Source organism: Aulonocara sp. 'chitande type north' Nkhata Bay, linkage group LG13, assembly GCF_057382095.1.
Source record: "Aulonocara sp. 'chitande type north' Nkhata Bay isolate Kocher_YH1m ecotype deep benthic linkage group LG13, A_spYH_male_GT1.1, whole genome shotgun sequence".
NCBI lineage: Eukaryota > Metazoa > Chordata > Actinopteri > Cichliformes > Cichlidae > Aulonocara > Aulonocara sp. 'chitande type north' Nkhata Bay.
The window spans coordinates 6,101,601-6,114,773 of NC_141356.1; the positions used below are offsets into that span (position 1 = coordinate 6,101,601).

Genomic DNA, 13,173 nt, shown 5'->3' on the forward strand with positions numbered 1-13,173 from the left:
TGAAAACCAGAGCAGAGAAAGCAAAGAAAAGTGTGAGATTTGTCTCGTTAATTAGTCATGTAATTGTTTTGCAGACTGGTGGGATGAATGGAGGGGTTGATGATCACTACCTGGAGATTTACAGTCAAAGACTAGAGAAATTGATAGAGGATGGCAGGATGGGTGACACATGATAAAGTACTGGGTGAAATCTGAAAAAGACTTCAGAATTAAATAGCATAAGGCACCAAGTTGCACCAATTTAACCTTTATATTTTGTTAAGCTTTGCCCAGCAACATGAAAATAAATAAAAAGTGAAAAAGGCTTGTTAAATTGTTCATTTCTTTTTACATTTTCCCTTCTTGTGGATTTAACTTTTTTAAGATTTAAGATTTAAAATTTTCCTTGTGATTTCTTTTTGAACTGCGCCTCTTTGAAATACCTCAAAATGATGGTTAAGTGGTTTAATAAAAAAAAAAGTCTTCTTTTGGATTGTCTGTGTCGGTTCTCCGTCATCCAGCTCACTGTAGACTTCAGAGCTTGAAATAAAGAAGGCAACTGAACTTCTTTAGGTTAGTGAAGATGTTTCACTTCTCAAAGTTTCTTCATATCTAAAAACAACAGGTGGACAGTCCCAGGTATTTAACACATCAGCCTCCAAAGGGTTATCCCCTTTTTGGAGGTTGTCCTGAGGGTCACTGATCTAATATTAATCATGTAAGTCATCACATGAGCCAAGATGTGAAAAAAGGCGTGGGTCATTTGCATGTTTGGCTCCTCTGCTTTGCTAACTGCAAGCTTATAAAGCCAATAGACAAGTGTATTACACAAATTATTTTTACTTGCCAGCAGTGGTGACTCTACATGCAAAACAAACTAGCAAACCAAAAAACCTATGCTTGTATACACATCTATGAGAAAACAGCTTTCACGATCCTTGCTCTATGACTTTAGCAAATGCTTTGCTGATATTTTTACGGCCTCAGTTGCTTGTTTGAAGTTGTGTTGAATACAACATGAATTTCATATTTGAACGTACGATAATGGAGGTTAACCAGGTGTGTCCCTTTGTTTCACTATCAGATGTGCTCCATGTTCCTGACTTCTGGTTCACAGTGACACTTTCCCATTAACTTCCTGAATAGACTTCCTGTTCTATCTAAGTGGTTAAAAATATAGGGGTTTTTTTTTCAGTGCATGCCAATATCGAGTAAATATAGAGCAGAACAAGTCTGCATTGTTTCATGTGTAGGTGCTGTCCATGGTACTGATTCAGTTGTCTCGGTGTTACTGTATTAAGACCTTGGACTGTTTGTGTTTAACAGTGAGGTGAGTGGTGTTAGTGACATCCATTAGAAGAATACACGCTATAAAAAACAACATTTTTTTGTAGTGTTTAAACATAAAAATGTAATTATTCAAAATGAATCCACTGTTGAGTCAAAAGTACCCCCTATACCACTACCAAAACAATTGAATAAATACATGAATGTATCATGTTGTCTAGTTAGAGATCAGTCTCCCTGGAGGTGGAAGCCAATGATACAGCCACAGATGGAAGGGATTCACCGTCCTGCTTTTGCTTCAGCTGAATGGCTGTTTGCCAACAGAGGGGCTTAACCCTCTAACGCTTTGATGGTGGTCTTTTTCCTACTGCTATGGCACGCTGCTCTACCAAACACTGGCCGAAGTGCAACAGTAATGGCGCACATGTGGGCTAAAATCGGATCAGTTGCTGCCTGACTGACCACCCCTCACTCCCCTTGGGGTGTTGTGGATGGAAGTGCTCCTGGGACACCCACGCTAAGCAAAGAGTTGCAGCCTGCGGGGTGGTTTTCCAGCTCCATCCATCAGAGGCCAACACCTTGGGACAACCTCCTCCATCTTCACTTGCAGCCTGCCAGCCTTCCATCCTAAATTCCGACAAGAGCTCATTTCCTTTGCCAGAAGCTGATTAGAAATAGTAACGGCTGCACATGCTGCTGAAGCGCTTAACACACACTGACACTGTTATTGTCGCACGATTTCCTCAAAGTGCCACAACAGAAATAGAACTATATCTGAAATTGTGCATACAGTGTGCCAGTTCCATTTTTGGGCTATGATCTTTTTTCAACGATCTATAAATGCCTGGAGTTAATCTTGTGTCACGTCATAGCAAAAAAGCAAAACAAACAAACAAAAACCCCCACAAAGCATTCAGTGTTTTAGTTGAGCCATACAATATCGCCTCCCCTTCATACACTACATGAAGGGCAACGCACAGCCGACAGCATCACGACAGGTCTTCTGGGATTCATCTTGGGCATCTTTGGAGACTCCAAATCAGCTGCGAGTTCTTGGCGTGCGTCATTGCGCAGCAGCGCGTCCAGCCCATAGTTGGGAATCCGCTGACAGAGCACTACCAGTTGTTTGTGCGGGCATATGTACGCGCGGATCAGCAGGTGTTGTCTTTAAAAAAAAAGAAAAGAAAAGAAAGAAATCTGGATGGAAGTCGCTGTTACAGCAACGCCAGTCTGAGGGGAAACTCGACCATTGCGGACCCTTATTCCCAGGATGCGCGGACATGCGTGAAATGCTCGCGGCCATCGGCAGGTGCAGGTAAAGTTCGAGCTGAACAATTTTTGTGTTTCTTTTCCTTAAAATGTTGTGGTTTAAAAAAAAATAAATCTTTGTCTCGCCTGCATTTCGGGTGACGTCTCTTGTTTCGTTCCGTGCGTTTTTTCCCCTCACCAGCGCACCTCTGAATGGAGCGCGCCGAATAAAAGGCAGGCTGAGCACCAAAGTATGCTGACGATTTAAACTTTGATGTGCCGAGCGACCTCTTTACGCTCAGATGATATCTTAAACTATAAAGAAATTTCATCGATTCCACGCTTATCTCCATTTGTGTGTGAGTGTGTGTGTGCGCGCGTCTATATTCGTGCGCCTCTGGGCGTGTGTGCGTCTCCTTCCTAAATTCTGGCGCTTTAAATTAATTCCGTCTGTATGCGCTCCTGGTGCACCAGTGCGCAAAGGATTCTCTTCCTTGATGTGGATGAGGGTTGAGAGGTTAACAAGTTTTTGTTTAACCACACGAACCTCTTAATCGTTCATTGATTTTTTTGTTTGTTTATTTACCCCCCTCCCCCCTTTAATTGTGTTCTGTTTTTTATTAATAGAACAAACTGTAATCAAGCTCAACAGCCAAATGAGTTGAAGTTATCACAGTGACAAGAAGGTGAAGGGCCAGAAACATGAATGAATAACAGACACCTCAGGTAATGTAACTGTGTCCTTAAATAAAGAGAGAGATGCTGGTAAATAGAAATGGTAAGAATTTATCAGCCACAGTGTACATCCATATCCCGGACGCACATTAGACACATCTTATCGAAAGGGGTGTCTAATTTGGCCAGTCCTTAGCCAACAGCCTTCTGTTAGACAGAAACACTTAAGCTGTCAAGTCAAAAAAAAAAAGAAAAAGAAAAAAGCTTCCAGCAATGATATGATTCCACTGCGATAAAAACTGTAATTAAAATCATGCTAATGCTCCATGAAGCCTTATGGTGAGTTTCCTCAAGTCCGCCTCTTAATTTCTCAAACTATATTTACCACAGTGATAATGCCTGTAATCAGAGGAACAAGCACAGATTGTACGGCACACTTAATTGGTATTTTTATTTATTTATTTTATTTTCTTTGTCTATAAACTGCCAGCTGCCTTTTAGATTCAGCACTCACGTTGAAGGCCGGCCATCACAGCAAGGCAGGGAAGGGAATGAGAGAGGAATGAGATTTACATAAACAGACTTGTGTAGAGATAATGGAAAGGCTCTCTGTTATCAACAAAACTCCAGAGCAGTGAAGTGGTATTTTCATTCCCTCTCAGATGGACAACTTGGATGATTTTTTTTTAAACTGCAGTCTCAAAACAGCAGTTTGAAGTGCTGGAGCTGATGTGCCTTATTGAGCATGTGACAGCAGGGTTTTTGTTTTCAGTTCTCTTTCTCTGTATTGATTTCCCCCGGCCTCTATAGTTTTTTCTTTTACCTGATTATTGACTTCTTTCTGTGCTCTAGCAAGCTAAATGAGAGCATTACTGCAACTGGCGTGCTGTGATTCATCTCAATCATTTGGAGTACATCTCTCATACCAGGTGCAGACCCGATGATCCCATTTTTTCTTTTTTCCTCCTTTTTTTGGCACTGAATTCAAAGCAACACTTTAGATTTTCCAGGTTCGTTTGCACCGCAGCTGTGCCACTCTCTGGTTCTCGTCTTATGGGAGTTTGCTTTGTGTCATCGTGTGTCATAAGTAATGTCATTAGTACTACAATAGACTTTCATGGCGTGTGTCACTCTGGTATTCTTGTGCTGTCACATTGTCTCGATGAGTCGTCAGATCAGTTGGTTTCTTTCCTTCAGGGTTTTCTTTGTCTACACTTGATAGAAACAGGAGTAAACACCAGAGGTGGGGTCTGGGTAGAGCAGAAGCTCTCCAGCACGCAGCACGTTTCAGTGGACTGTGACAGAGTCCAGCTCATTATTACTTGTTGGCATATCTTAGATTTAATCCATTGCTCTCTGTGCTCAACGTCAGCCGAAGGTTGTCTGCAGGTACCTGCATTCTGAAATATATTCTTTAAAACAGCTCATCCTTCAAATGAACTTTTAAACACTTATCTCAGGAGCCTGCTGTAAAAGAAGCACAAAAGACACGAGTTGATAGAGGATGTAGAATATACAATTTACTAAACACAACTGAGAGTCTTAAGTCTGATTTTAACTTTGAAGAAAAGATTTTTGTTTTTTAAAAAACAGCTCATACATTCTACCATCAGCATTAGGGATTATATTACCTACAGATGTACTTGATACAGTGTGGACAGTGGCTCTGTTTTAAATTGTGTACTCACATACTTTCAGCTCCTATTATGAGTGCATAAGTGCAGCCGCTCTATCAAGTACGACTACATGAAGTGCCTTAGGAGTACCAGGATGGTGTACTCACAATGGCAAAGAAATGAAGTGTGAAACACGCCCTCAGTGTTTGCTATATTGGTTATGTAGTGGAAAGGGAGGGGCCACCAACCAGTTTTTAGCCAGTGGAAGCAGTACGTGATTACTCGCTAGGTAGCTAATAGCTAGCACTGACATGTTTTTCAGGATTTGCAGACTAAAATCACACGTTCTGGTGTTTTCTATGTGTTAAATTGTCACTTTTTCTATTGATGGATTTACTATGTGCATTAGAGGCACCAGTGTCATCCATCCTCTCTCTGCTGCTTATCTGCTCAGTGCAGAAATCACAGATACTCTGCAGTAAGTGCTCACCTCACCACTATGATTAATCAGGCGGTGAAATTCATATGCAGTGTACTAATGAAAGTATGTACATATATGTATGGTCTTTGTGTACTAGTATATTGTGCTGAAAGTGGATGGTGTTCTTTTGAAAAACATCTTATTTAATTTTGTTTGTTTTAATTTTGTGAATGCAGGCAGAGGCGTTTGAAAGCTCTTCTTCTTTTCATCAGAAGAAAACATTTTGTATTTAATTTTATCTCAAAAGTTTAGTTCTGGCAAGGAAGTTTTATGAGTTTTTATAGTTAGATTTCAGTATTTCCAAATCAGTTCATATAGGTTTTTTTCATATAGCTTCATTGCTGGTTCTCTTTCCAAAAACACTTTTAGCAATACACACTCACCTCACATTTTATTAGGTACCCCTTGCTAGTGCTGGCTCGGACCCTCGTTAACCTTCAGTCACTAGTTGCTGGAGATTTGTTGGCTGCACATCCATGACATGACTCCCCCATCCCACCATGTCCCAAAGGTGCTCTATTGCATTGCATCTAGCAAATTTGGAGGTGATTTTAGGGCAGCGAACTCACTGTCATGTTCGAGAAACCAGTTTGAGATGATTTGAGCTTTGATATATGTGATACTCAGGTAGGCTGTGTCATATCAACAATGCTCAGCTGGATGTAAGGGCTTTAAAGTGTGCTAAGAAAAAACCCCCCACACCATAACACCACCAGTAGCATATCAGAGCAGGCATTAGCAGCATTTTAGCTGTCCTTAGCTGACAGGAGTTGCACCTGGTGTGGTCTTCTGCTGCTTCAAAGTTTGATACAGTATGTTCTGCATTCAGAGAAGCTTTTCTGATTGTTGTTATTAAGTTACTTTTGCCTTCCTATGAACTTAAAGCAATCTGACCATTGTTCTGTGACCTCTGACATCAGCAAGGCTTTTTTGCTCATAAAACTGCCACACACGAGATATTTTCTCTTTTTCAGACCGTTCTCTGTACAACCTGGATCAGCATGTCTACTTGTTAAATGCACTGAGTTGATTCCATGTGATTAGTTGATCAGCTATTTGCATCAGTTGGATGGGTGTACATAATAAAGTAGTTGTTGAACGTATATTGAACAGCACTTTGTATTTTTTGAGTGTATAGCATGTTTTTGGTGAAGACCTCTATCATTAACGGTTGGATATCTCTCCACTTGTTCTGTTTATGGACTAAAGATGGTGTTACTCAGTCACTGGCTGGAAACCAAACTTAGCCTAACTGTTTATGAATACCTAATTGCTTATGCCCATGTATACGATTGGTGTACTACATTTTGGTTTCGTACTTATTCAAATATTCTTTTTCATTTTTTTTAATGATGATCATACAAGTTTAAACCACACATTATTTATCACGTTTTTGTTCAACATCAACTTCCATTTTTAATGACTTCATCGTCTCTTCCCACTCTTCCTCATCATCCACACCTCTGTCATCACTGCTGTATTTCCAAGCCTGCACATTTCTCTCCATAGTGTGTGTTTAAGCAGCAATGTTGCTAGCTCAGCCTAATAATAATGCAGATTTAAGGACACAAGAGACCTCTACTGTATGATGAGAAGTAGAAGTCAAAACTTCTAAACCTGCAGATGAAAGGGGGGAGGAGAAGCTTCCACCTGGATAAAGTCCAAAGTCCCTAATGTTTCTCTGCGACATTGCCTTTCTGCATTTGAAATAGACAGAGGAGAAAATGAGACTGAGGGAATATCTTTAAGGAGGTCAGAAGTCCCTTTTTATGTAATGAAAGATGTTAGTTAAATTGTGGTAGGCACCTTAAATAACCTACAGTGACAACATCACTAAGACACTTTGATGAGAGATGAAACTGTTCCACCACACAGTGAAATGTTTTATCACTCTGCTCCATCACTCAGACATTAGCGATTCTTTTAGAGCTATTTTTGTTTTAATGTACTTGTGGAATCTGATTTTAAAAAGTGAGGCTCTGAAAAACATGGAGCTGGAGTCTGTGTGAGGACAGCACACTCTTTATTAGACTTTTGTTTCTAGAGTCGTAACGTAAGAGCTTGACGTGCCCAGCACATTGGATTCATGTTGGAGCAGTTTTACATACATTTGACTTTAAATGTTCTCTTTTTTGCATCTAATCTTATGTATCATCTTGAAAGCTGTTGTTGTAGAGATAAAGCAGAAGTCCTTGATCTCTAGGGTACTGCCTATTGGCAACTTAAGGTGCTCTTAAGCTGCCAAATTCATGAAGATTTTTGACCTTTTTGTATTTCTTAGCAAATATATGTATGGTTATTGCAGGTTGAGATGTATATCTGTCTGAACCTGTGATGAACTTTGCAGTTTGGGCATTTTGTCCTGCTTTTTTCAGCAGCGACTCATACTGAAATGAAAAATGTGCCTGGCTATAACCTTCTCTGCAGCTTCTGTGAACTTGTCTTCTAAAAACTTGGTTTGTTTTCTTCTGGTACATTGCTATTCCTGCATGAACCCCAACTTGCTCTGTCATATGAAATTGCAAAGCAGGTGCTGTACCCAGGTGCTTAAGCAGGTCTGAGATTTATAAAACACATGTGCTTAAGCTTCAAATGGGATTCTTGGAAAATGCATAAGCATGTATTTTATTTTTAATGTGTCTTAGAGGAGCAAGTGTGATTGTATATTGGAAATTATTACAAATTTCCTACAACCCTGGTTTCAAAAATGTTGGGACACTGTGCAAAATGTATATAAAACATTGACTTTTATTGATTTCTATGTGTAATTAGCATTGACAGGTGTAATGAATTGAGTTATTTGGATACATGTCAACACATAAAACAGCCAGTGACAAAAAAGGAGCATAAACACAGCATGACTTTTTAATTTTATAACCCTGTACGGTACACATACTCTCCATCATTTTTTAGGGGAATGAAATCAAGTTATTTTTTCAGAATTTTTATACTGGTTACTGCACTGTGTAAAATAAAATGGAGAATAAGGAAATATATATCCATGTAACTTAACATAGCCCACGACTTTATTTTTACTGTGTATATTGGTCTTTTTATAGGAAAAGAGTCTGAATCGTCATAGTAAAAAGGTACATGGCTACATTGTTTATTGTCTTTGGACTTAGCAACCCCCTTGATAACCAGTAACCAGTCAAGTTTTATAATAGTTACTTCAAATGCTTAGTGTCTTTGCCCCAGAAACGGTTTTCAAAGCTCATAAAGAGGTCACAATCCTGCTGTTCTTGACCAAAGTTAAACAAGACATTACAGCTTCCCTGTCAACAGCTTGTCCCACCAGAGCACTAAAGAAATACCGTGCTAATTAATGTTGTAGATGCAGTAATGAGTAGAAATGCCTGTCACCACACAGTTAAAGTTGTACATTCATGACCCTGACCTTAACCCTAACCCAGTCCACTGATGCAGTGAACAACCAGTAAAATGTATTTTATTAAATGAATTGTTGGTAAGTTTCCTCAATAATGTGAAGAGCACTGCAAGAATTAAAAAGTGGGATTTCCTATATAGAGCAGTGCGCTATGAAAAGTTTGACATGTGACAGTAAAAATCAGTCGTATCAGTTCTTCTCACTGTCTCCTACTAAAGCACAGAAGTGATTTTAATACGCTTGCTGCTGTGCTTAGCTTTTTGTATAGTTGTCATGCTCACTACATTTCAGAAAGCTTTTAGATCATCAAGTACACTTCAATACATCCTAAATCAACTTATTGAGCTTTCAGTCATTATAGTCCCAACCTAGAAACTGCCGTCTGCTGCGCTGCCTTCCTCTTTTTTGAAGAACTTTCTGTGGGTGTCTTGAAGTGTGATACACATACAATAAACACAATAAACACAAAGCCTGCTCACATCCTAATAATGGCACTGTACCAAAATTGGCTATTCACATAGAGAGTGCTTGCAGAACGGTCCACAGTGAATAAGAGTGAGTAATCAGTTTGCCGTTTAAAGATATCTGATAGGATAGACTACCTTGTTGGCGTAGATTTTTAATTCTCAACCAACACCATCACGTGCTTCACACACTTATAGTTAAGTTTTGTGAGCCAGCTTTCTTGTTTTGATGCACGTGTAGCATTTGCTCCATCCACAGTGAACAAGAAAGTGACGACTAGTTAGTGCAACATTATTTATACCAGTTAGTGACTCTTTTATACTCTTGCAACTTTGAAATTTATTGCAATTTAGTGCAACAACGAGGTGAAGCAAAATGTAAAATTAGAAGAAGCAACACTGCCATGATTCACTAAATCACAGCTTTGAAGGATATAAATGTGAATAACTGGAGGAAGAGGAGAATTCGGTATAGACTAACCGCTTGGAGGCCACAAAGGTTGACATGCTATTGACTCATTCACTATGCCTGGAATAAGTACCTTGAAGAGCAACAAAGGAGAGAAAACCCTTGAATTAGATAAAGTGACTCAGTTCTGCCTGACTTATCTTCTTTATTTGCTGCTGCCCTTTTCAAGTCGGCTCAAAATCAAATTGCAAACAGTCGGAGTCAGAGATGAAAGACAGGCATCACTTTGGGAAGCTGTTACCCATCATCCCACGTTAGGGTATCCTTTTTGTAGTGACTGAGTTAAGGCCGATGTCAGACCAGTCTGACGGACAAACAGGCTGAAGAATTGCCATAACTGATTTGAGATGTGGGGCCAGGTCTACCTAACTTAAGACATCAAGAACTCATTGTCTTGTCTCTTAAAATAACAGGTAGGGAGATCTTTAGTACTTAAAGTGGCAGCCCTGTATGTTCACAGTTCCACATCTGTATGTGTTTTGGTACGAGGTTTTGTACTGTGTTGTTGCTGTGAAATAAGACTACAAACAGCCTGTCTGACAGTGTTGTGTCATTTGTTTACATTTGCCCAAAGATAAAAAAGTTATCCCCAGACAGTGACAGATGAGTCCAAATACACCTGCTGAGAAAACCAAAACAAATCATTCTGCAGTCTTATCATTTTCTGTCTGACCCAATACTTCTCCTCACTGAGTAAGTGTGTGTAGAGCCACAGACAAAGTAAATCTCAGAAACATTTCATGATACACAAGTATAAACATTTGACATGACTGCTGTCGAAAATCTGACATTCATTTATTGTAATTCTTAAATCTGTTCTGGTAATAGGGAATGATCCTCATATTGTTAGATGATTAGAAATGATGTCATTACATTAAACCACAGTCATTTCTACAGCAAAAAAGCTATTTTGTAACATTTTTAAATCTTTTATATAATAATGTGATTATCCTTTTATTGTAAGCTGAAATATTCAAAACCTCCAAGGCACTCTCTTTTCATATATATTTAAAATGCCTTTATTCTCATGACATAACTATATTTAACCTATAAGTCCAACGTGTTCATCCGAAGCCTTCATCAGGGACAAGACAGGCGTCCATGAACATATTGAATTCTTTTCTATAGGTGTTTCACCAATAGAGGTAAATCCACCTTCAACTTCCACACAGGATGTGAGGGGTTTTTTTTGTTTTGTTTTTTTTACCAGTAAAGGGTCTTTATAAACAGGGGTGCACATAAGTGGTCATTCGCTGTCAAAATAAAAGACGCGTACCAGATAAGAAGTTGCAACGTTTGCGTACATATAGAGTGGGATTTTCACGGCATATTCTGCACCACAACTCTGTGCATTCATCATTTGTTTGAAGCCAGCTCACCTCCTGCAACCTCTTTTCCGAGAATACGCACTTCTTTTGCGGTTCGGACTCCTTCTGACATTTCTTTGAAGGTGGAGGAACACCAAGTAATTGCTTAAAGGAGCTTCTTCGACACCTTTAAGAGTTCTAAACAAATGTCTGTCCTCCTCCAGAAAAGCTTATGTACGCAAAAGTGTGTTGCAACTTCTTATCTGGTCTTTTATTTTGACAGCAAATGCGCACCTTATGTGCACCCCTGTTTATAAAGGTCATTTCTACTGTAGGCCCTTTACCTTACAAGGTCATCACCTGTTGTTGTTGTTTGGTTATTTAAAGAAATGAAATGTGAATGAATTGAATTAAAACTCCACCAGCAAGAGGACTCGTCCACAAACCTGGACAAATTCAGTCAAAATCAGACAAGAAAATGATTTCATTTACTGACCTATAATTTATAAATCCAAATTTCTTCCCTTTGGCTAAAGCTCTTTTGTATTTCTTTGTAGTCAGGGCTGGACTGGTAATCTGGCATTTTCAAGATGTAACGACGCACTTTGGGGCAATGAGCCGTCTTGAAGGGCTTCTGTACAAGCACTTACAGCGGCCCATTTTAATTACTGACACTGGATTACCCAAATCAGACCTCTTAACTCAACCGCCCGCACCTTTTGGAAAAAGTTTAGTGAGGAAGAAGTGGCTAAAAGGTGGAGCTGAAAAGCTGAGAGAAAACAATAAAAAACAAACTAATAATAGAATCCTCTCAAATTAGCTGACACGTTAACTGTCGGTGCTGCTGCACCAACAGTAGCACCAGCATCCAGAGGTGGGAAGTAAGTACAAATGCTTTGTTACTGTACTTAAGTAGAATTTTCAGCTATCTGTACTTTACTTATTTTTTATGTTTCTTCACGACATAACGTTTCAACAACATTTCTATCATCTCAACAAACATCAGCACACACACAAACCCATCGTGTGTAGTTACAGCTGCTGTGTTACTCAGGCAGAGAAACAAAAGAGAGGTAACTGCACTCAGAGATGGAGAAAGACAGGACAGGAAAGGAAGAAGAGAGGTTAAATTTAAAGGTAATGACTGCTCAGTGATACCTGATAAACTGCAGATTTAAATGTGTGATGTCATAATTTATATAAATACATTTTTGTGTCATATTAATATAGCAGAAGGTCCAGTTACCTGTGCATAAAAATGGATGGTAGAATTGTCCTTCAGGGAGCTACTTTTTACTTTGAGTGCATTTCAGAGCCTGTACTTTTTCACTTTTACTTTTTTTTTTTTTTTCTTTTTTTTTTTTCTAAATGACATCAGAAACAGCAGTATGCGACATTACGTGATGGCAGAGCTTCAGTTCATCCTTTGTCTTTTTTTTTTTTTTTTTTTTTTTTTTAATAAATAGGACAGGGGGAATGAATGAGAGAAAGAGGGGGAGAGAAAGAAAGAAAACCAAAGGGGAGAAGAGACGGTGAGAAGGGGGGGGGAAGAGAGAGAAAAAAAAAAAGAACTCCTGGGTCACCTGTATGGAGAAAAAAAAAAAAAAAACAAACAAAAAAAACAAACAGAGGAGACAGCAAACAACAAAGAGCAACATAATAATAGAGAAAACAAAGCACCATCACAATAAACTAGCTAGTCATAGATATCAATATTTACTAAATAATAAACGATATTGTGCAGCACGCAAGATAGACAGCGCACAGTGTGCTTTGAGGCAGCAGCCAAGAAAGCTTTAGTCCGCGTCTGTGAATACCCATGTGTGCATACCTGTGTGGATCAGCATGCTTGCATTCCAAAGGTTTCTCCATGTAATGATCTGCTAGGGAGTGTGGGGGGGCCACAGCCCCGTCCTCCAGGGTGTGAAGCGGGTATGGAGGAGATCAAAACTCCAGACATCCAGAGGCCCCCAGAACACAAGAGACCATGGAAGACCAACAGAGGGGCAGCCGCGCCACTGTTCCAGTAAGAGCTGAGGAGAGTCCCAGGTGAGGGCTCGCCCAGCAGCCGCGGAGCAGAAGTCAGGGGGAGGTACAGTGACGCGCCCGTGAGCTCCGCCGGCCCCCAACTGTGCCTGAGTGACCGAGCCCCAGGCCGAGAGGCCGGGGGCACCCCACCTCCAAAGGGGCCCGAGCGAGCCCCAGGCCCCAGGCCCCGACAAGCGGCCGCCAAGGAGTGAGCCGGTGTGTACCCGGACG

The 13,173-nt window shown here is 40.0% G+C and overlaps 1 protein-coding gene across 1 annotated transcript in view; it reads left to right on the forward strand.

Annotated features, from left to right (window-relative positions):
- Nucleotides 1–2,295: 2,295 nt before the first annotated feature.
- Nucleotides 2,296–13,173, forward strand: part of gabrzb (gamma-aminobutyric acid type A receptor subunit zeta, b) — a 78,319-nt gene continuing 67,441 nt past the window's right edge. The window contains exon 1 of the mRNA XM_086258390.1: nucleotides 2,296–2,581. The gene's annotated coding sequence lies outside the window, so the exon portion shown is untranslated. The remainder of the gene's footprint in view (nucleotides 2,582–13,173) is intronic.